Below are 6,473 nucleotides of genomic sequence, written 5' to 3' on the forward strand. Positions count from 1 at the left end.
ATCGACTCATTTCTGTTAATTTCTCTGTGTTATAAGAAAGTTGAAACCCCACAAAAAGTGACATTCCCCATGTCCCAAGTAGAATATCATCAAATACCTTTTGGTGGCTAGCAAAATTTTTGAAATTTGTCTCCATTTGCTCAAACACAATCCTGTCTCCACTGTGGAGGTAAATGTGTTATGAGTCCCCAGGCTGCACAGCTCTATTATTGTCAAAGCCACCATGTTTCAGTTCTTTTAATGGTGATTTCAATATTATAGTGCTCAATGAATTTATGAAGCAATATTGAGAAAGTTCATATGGAGTATTTTGTTCTCTATTTTACTATAACATGAACACTTTATTAGAATTGTATCTATGTTTTTGAGTAACATATACACATACCTTCAGAAGCTTCTTAGTGATTTCAGCTTAAGTCATTAAAACTGTAGGGAAGATATAACTGCCAAAAAATGAACACAAACCAACAGTAGCAACATCAAATCTAAACAATTTTATGACTATTTCAGTAAAAAGAGAACTGATAACAGTATTAGATCTAAACATTTCTTTTTAACACATTTACCAGTGAATCTATGACTTTCTTATTTCTCAAGCTGTAAATAATTGGGTTTAACAAAGGAATTATAATCATATAAAACAAAGAGTACACCATATCTTGATTATCTCCTTGTGATGATCCAGGGCGCACATACATGAAGAGGAGAGGCCCATAGTATAAAGAGACAGATAGGAGATGGGCTCCACAAGTGGAAAATGCCTTCCTTATGCCTTGAACAGACTTCTTCCTTAAGATTGTAACGAGAACAAGTATATAAGAAACAGCAACTGTTAGAATGGTAAACACCTGTATTGACCCAGAGAAAATGAATACCATCAGAAAATTAATGGAAGGATCAGTACAAGAAATCTTAAACAGTGGTACTATGTCACAGTAAAAGTGATGTATTATGTTAGAATTACAGAAGGTTAATCTTAATAAAAAACATTGTGAAGTATGGCATGAAAAAGGCCACCTAAAAATGATGAAACTAACAGCCAGATGCACCGTCTGTTGGTCATAATCACTGGATAAAGTAATGGTTTGCATATGGCCACATAGCGATCATATGCCATTGCTGCCAGCAAAAAGCATTCCATGGTTACACTGGTTGCAAAGGAAAAAAATTGTATCTTACATTCAGTGAGAGATATCCGTTTGCTCTTGGCAAAGAAACTGACCAGCAGCTGGGGTGTCACTGTGGAGGATATCCAGGCGTCCACAAAGGACAAATTACCAAGGAATAAGTACATGGGGATGTGAAGGTGATGTTCATTCCATATGAGAACAGTCAGACTGAGGTTCCCCACAATGGTGATGAGATATATCACCAAGAAGAGCAGGAACAGGGGGATTTGCCACTCTGGTTGATATGTAAGTCCTGTGAGAATGAATTCTGTCAGCAGTGTTGCATTTTCCTTTTCCATGTCTTCAATAAATTTTTTCTAAAATGAAACAGAGTAACTAAAAAAAAAGACACAAGAGCTTATATTTGAAATAAACCTTGCGTATCAGATTGCCCTTATTACTTTTAAAATAGATGAGATGTATTTGTGTCAACTATAAGTAAGTAAAGTTATTTTTTTAATTCAAGAAATGTGAATCACTGAACCAGTTTAGAACAATTAAATACATTCTAAATGTGTGCTAAATTCATAGGCATAGAATTGAATGTAATATGGAAATTCTATCTGGGACATGAATGTAAGTTTGGAGAAAAGAAGCTTGAGGAGCGTAGGTAATAAAATAAATTGAATGTCTGGTGAAGGATCTTTACTATGATTCATCAGGTAATAAGTATGCACTGAAAACTTAAAGAGGTGGGAGTAACACTGTAAATTTTTTTAATAAATATATGGTAGTATAGTAAACAAGCTGCAGAAATGGAAGATTGAGGTCAGGAGTACTAGTCAGGAAGCTGTTACTGTTGTCCACTGGTTTTCAAATCAGATTGCACATAAGAATTTTCTAGGAAACATTTTATGCAAGGTATAATTTATGAGGTTTAGCTGTAGAAATTTATTTAGTGGGTCAAGAATAAGTTGTAATGATATGCATTTTAAAGTTGTTCTTTAAGTGTTTCAGGTACACACGAAGTGTGTTGTCCATGCGTAAAGTGACATTGAGAAGAGGATGAAGAGATAGATGCAGAAGAATTCAAAATATAGAGTCACTAGCTTGGTGTCATATTGGATGTGAAAGAGGTGGTCAGTGAAGAACAGAGGAGTCACTTTGTGACTTGTTAGATTTTAATTAAAAATTGTTTAAAAACTCAGGTGCAGGGGCCAATTTGTGGAGGTAGTGTCTCCTAAGCATTTGGTGATATATATTTTGTGGTATGAGTCTCTAGTATGAGTCTCCTATTATAAATAACAACTTGGGAGTTATTGAGGGTAGCGCAGGTCATACTGAAGTAGGACCTATTCATTGGAATGTATGCACAAGATAAGGAGGTTGGGTGAAAAGGAAGCCTAAGAAGTGTATTAAGAGGTCATAGAGGATATATGTCATTTTAAAGATTGCCAGAATCTGATCCTCTTCTCTAGCACACTAGAAGCCAAAAAACAAACAAAAAACTGCCTTTCCCATTCCCCTTGCACCTATAGTTAGAGAACTTGACATAGGTGTGATAGATCAAAACCACCCACACTGGATTTGGAGTTTGGAGAAATGATGATAAAGGAACAAGGACCAAAAAAAAAAAAAAATTGGTTGCTAAGGCAGCCAAGGAAACAATAGTGAAAATGGAGCAAATATGTCCTTAACCCACACCAATGACATTGTCAGTATGAGTCATGGCATCCAAAACAGCAGCAGTGACCTCATGGGGCTAACACTGGGACATGATTGTGTCTGTTAATTGACTTCCTTGCTTGCTTCTATTGCTTGATGCCCATTTTCCAGCTGATTCCTCTAATCTACCATTTATATGTTAGAGAAAGTTTCATTTTTTTCTAACAAACAAGCATTTCATGTTGCAGCCAATATCCCTGCCAGGCAGTGATGAAAGACAGGGAAAGACTAGAAGAACAGCATGATCAGAGAAGCAGGGGAAACTGGAGAATTGAGTATTATGAACATAAAGAGAAGAAATATACTCAAAAAAGACAAAGAAAAGTACAGGGTGAGTTGCCAAAATAGATGTTGTGATGGGGCAAGGGATGAACAGATGTCATTGAGCATGAAAATTAAGAGTTTTTAGTGACTTTAGTAAAAGCATTTTCCATTTTGTGATATAGATTAGGTCAGAGAATAATGAGAAATCTTAAAAGTTTTCACACACCAAAGGAAACCATTAAAAAATGGAGAAAAAAAACACAGAATGGAATAAAATCTTTGAAAATGAAGTTACCAACAAGGGATTGATCTAAAAAATATAAACAATTCATGCAGCTCAGTATCAAAAAAAAAAAGACAACCAAATCAAAAAAAAAAAAAAGGACAGAAGATCTAAATAGACGTGTCTTCAAAGAAGAAAGATGGATGCCTAAAAGCACATGAAAAGATGCTTAACATTGCTAATTATTAGAGAAATTCTGATCAAACCTAAAATGGGGTATCACCTCACACCAGTCAGAATGACAATCATCAAAAAGTCTACAAGCAATAAATGATGGAAAGGGTGTGGAGAGAAGGGAGCTCTCCAACTTTGCTGGTGAGAATGTAAGTTGGTACAGCCACTGTGGAAATCAGTAAGGAGGTTTCTTTAATAACTAAAAATAAAGCTACTATATTACCTAGCAATCCCAGAATCCTAGCCATGGGCATATATCCCAAAAAAATATAATTCAGAAAGATAAATGCACTCCAGGGGTCGCTGCAGCAATATTTACAACAGTCAACACATGTTAGCAACCTTAAAGTCCATTAACAGAGGAATGGATAAAGAAGATGTGGTGTGTGTATGTGCGTATCTTTTGTGGTGTGAGTGTTCACACACACACACACACACGTACACACAATGTAACAATATTCAGCCATAGAAAATAATGCAATAATGTCATTTGCATCAACATGGATAGACATAGAAAGTATCATACTGAGTGAAGTTAAGTCAGTCAGAGTAAGACAAATATCATTTATATGTGGAATATAAAAAAATGAAACAAATGAACTTATTTACAAAATAGGAACAGACACACAGACTTTGAAAACAAAGTTATGGTTACCTCTCTCATAAAGATGAGGAAGGTTTTGAGAAAGGATGGGGAGTTTGGGATTGGCATATACAAACTATTGTTCATGGAATAGATGGTTAACTGTACAGGAAACTCTACTAATATTCTGTCATAAGCTATATGAAAAAAATCTGGAAAAGGATGGATGTGTGTATTTGTATAACTGAATCACTTTCCTGTACAGCACAAATTACCAAAACATTGTAAATCCAATGTACACTAATAAAACTTTCTAAAATGGAGAAAAAGAGAGTTCCCTGGTGGAAGAGCAGGTTAAGGATCCAGGATGGTTAATGCTGTGGCTCAAATTCATTCCCTGGCCTGAGAACTTCCCCATGCTGCAGCTGTGGCCAAAAAGAAAAAAAAAAGTTAATTAAAAAATAAAATTAAGAAAAAAGTGTAGGGGATTATAGCTTAATCTGGAATAACTAAAACACAAATGATTAATCCAGAAGTCAAGATAAGAGACAATAATGGGACAAATAAAAATATAACAATAGACATAAAATCCAAAAAAAGTGAATGGCACAACACTGAGGAGAATGGAATAGAGAATACAAGGTTTCTGGATAGTCATTAATATTTACTGCATGTAGAGACAGAAAATTTTTCATGTAGATCATTATAATAAACTATTTGAAAAGAAAGGAGAGGGAGGATTTAGGAAGAGAAAGGAAACAGGAGAAGTAGAAAGAAGTTCAAGTGAGTGAAGAGAAAGGAAACAGGAGAAGTAGAAAGAAGTTCAAGTGAGTGAAAAGATCATAAATGGAGGAAAAGAAGTAGGCAGAAAATAACAGAAACATAGATAAGTGTAGAAATACAAGCCACAGAAGAGAAATAAATATATATCAGAATAAGTCCAAACATGGTGAAAAAGGAAAGCTCAAATGTAGAAAATAAGTCTATATCTTAATCTTGGTTTTCATTTAAAGTTTTCAATGTTGGGAATCTTTTTTTTTCTTTTATTCAAAGTGCTAAATTCATTTTTCTGTGGAATTTTTGTATGAAAAATATTTTCATTTTAAAATTTACCTTAGAAACTTTGTATTTGTCATAAATTTACTTCCACTTCTGGAAAATTCTTTCCATATTTAAAAGTTACTTTATCTTTATTATTAGTGTAATTAGAGCTAATTTTCTCTAGAAATCCTCCTGGTTTTATTTGAGAGCAATTTTTTATATTAGTTTATTTTAGCAGAATAAAATGGAGCCAAACACTGGATCCTAATTCAGGCAATATAGATAACCAACATAAGTGCAGTTGTTCAGCATATTTTCATTTGGAATGGACTTTCTTCCTTGAAATCCAAAATCACTAATTAAAAATTCTCAAATTCAATAAGTGTGTGAGTTCTTAATTCAGAAATGCTGTAAAGAGCAATAGAGGGACATTTTTTGTTTACTTCTTACAACATATATATAAAATGTTCAATGAAATTATCATCAGAAATGTGCAAAAGATAGAGGGGTTAATATGAAAGTGACTGATCTTAGATGTTTTATTCAGAGAGTATGATCATTTAAATAGAATGGATCTTTCCTTAAGACTAACCAGAGGGATTTCTTTTTTAGAAATCACTATGAACTAATATTTAAATGCAGTTTAAGTTGATTAATGTTACAGCTCATGAAAACCTATAACTCATTATAGTTATGTTAACAGATAATAAAACATTGTTTAAGGAAATAATTGTGTTACAGTATAGTCATTAAATTAAAATATATTGATTATTCACCATTTGTTTTCCATATTCATCTGTCCTTATGGGCATCTTGTAAATCCAACCTAAAATTATTATGAAATATATAGTATTTTAACTTTATATATAAACATAATAAATATTATAGAATCTTTTCTCTTACCCATTTTATAAAAAGTTGAGAAAATTCTTCAAAGTGTTAAGCTTTCTAAAGTAGAAAAAAATACACCAGCAAAGGAATGAGAATAACAAATGTAGCAGTTCTTTAGACACTGATTCATTTCGGAGGCTTTATTTACCAAGCTCAGGAAAATGCTGTTTATATAAATTTTCCTGAAAACCAAGAGTCAACAAATTGTAAAACTGTGTGCTTTTTTCCTGCAGAGGAAGGAGTAAAGAACTTAAATCCCCTAATAGTACCCAAGAATTCCCTTTAGGACAAAACCAAGTGGTTCCTCTGGGCATTGGAGATTTGAACATATAGGAGTCCAGGTTGTCCCACAGAGTATTACAGATGCTGAAATCATAAATATCAAGTCATTGTAGATTTGTTT

The 6,473-nt window shown here is 33.5% G+C and overlaps 1 pseudogene; it reads right to left on the minus strand.

Annotated features, from left to right (window-relative positions):
• Window positions 540-1,557, minus strand: LOC100623489 (annotated as a pseudogene).

The sequence above is a fragment of the Sus scrofa genome, chromosome 13, assembly GCF_000003025.6.
Source record: "Sus scrofa isolate TJ Tabasco breed Duroc chromosome 13, Sscrofa11.1, whole genome shotgun sequence".
Classification (NCBI taxonomy): domain Eukaryota; kingdom Metazoa; phylum Chordata; class Mammalia; order Artiodactyla; family Suidae; genus Sus; species Sus scrofa.